Raw genomic sequence first — 1,484 nt, 5'->3', positions numbered from 1 at the left:
CATTTTTTTTTGCAAGCCAGGGTGTCCTATGACCACCCTGGCTTACACACAAAGCCACCCCTAGTAAACTTGTTCATAGTTAAACTAATTAGCCTCATCACACGCACTTTGCGTGTGCAATGAGATTTTTTTGTTTTGTTTAGTGTCATAATTTTTGGTACATGCATTGCCATTAAAGTTTCAAGAATAATTGGAAATATAAAAAATATAAATAAAAACTACATTAAATCATGGTTCAAATTTTTGTAGAAAAAAAACCTGTGTTTTAATTTTTTATATATAATTTTTTTTTTTTGAGAATCTAATTTATACTTGGATAAATAAATTTGAAAATCAAGAGGAAAGTGATCCAATTTTGTAGGCAATGTTTTAGTAAGAGTTAGAGTTGTATTTTTACTGGATTGTCCTTTAGTTTTGTCTCTACTTAAATATAGGAGTGTAGGAGTATTTTTGAACAAAAAAAAATATATATATAAGGATCCCAAACAGGGGAAGCCCCTTAACTCAATTTTTATGATATATTATTATAATATATGTACACACAAAAGATGAATCACACAATCACGAAATAGTATAACAAATTATCAATTTATATTGAATTGTATATATATGAGTACAATCCTCTGTATGACTCTTTACAATAAAAGAATACAATAAAACTCCTCTGATTCGATCTCCAAGAAATTTTACGATCTGAATGGCTATGAAGCTTGATCTTGAATCGTGCCTTGATGTCTCCAAGTTGGATGTGTGGTTGGATGTATTTGATTTGAAGTTGAGGGCTGTTGGCTTGATCTCAAACAAAATTGAAAGAAAATCCCTAGTTACTTTGATTTGAAGAAGTAGGGATGAGCTTGATTTTGAGGGAGCAAGGGTGCTCTTTTGGACTTAGAGATGACTCTCTATTTTGACAAAGTGTCAATAGGGTTTTTCTTTCTTCATTTCTGTATCCTTTTCTCATATGAAAAGTCTCTATTTATAGGCAATTCAATAGCATTTTATTTGGCATTTTCTCTCAGTATTTATTGAGATTTAATTATGAATTATGAATTAATTTTGGTTTTCTATTTAATAAGAACCTTCCATATAAGTCTTTTCTTTTGACGTTGGCACATGGCTTTCTTCATTTGATGTTGCCACATGACTTGATTTCATTTGCTGATTGTCCACATCATCAATTGAAAGTTAACTTGATCAAAGATACTCAATCATGATCAATTGGACGGTTGTGGGTACATCATAAAATAATTGGCTCCTGAGTTGTGAAATGAAAATTTATAAGCTAATTATCAATATAAAACTTCAGTATATTATTTTTAATTCTTTAGATGGATTCCATTCCAAAGTGTTATCGTGTTGATTCAAAGTGTCTTTAGGTTTTAGTCATGCATTAACTCTTCTCCCACTACCACACTGCTCAGGTTGTATAAAAACTCTTTTGACTAGTCTAGCATTGAGACCAATCAACAAACCTAATGGTAATT

Source organism: Quercus suber, unplaced genomic scaffold (genome assembly GCF_002906115.3).
Source record: "Quercus suber isolate HL8 unplaced genomic scaffold, Cork oak 2.0 scaffold_26, whole genome shotgun sequence".
In the NCBI taxonomy this organism is placed as follows: Eukaryota; Viridiplantae; Streptophyta; class Magnoliopsida; order Fagales; family Fagaceae; genus Quercus; species Quercus suber.
The sequence above is the reverse complement of the archived record's forward strand: the minus strand, read 5'-3'. Positions refer to the sequence as shown.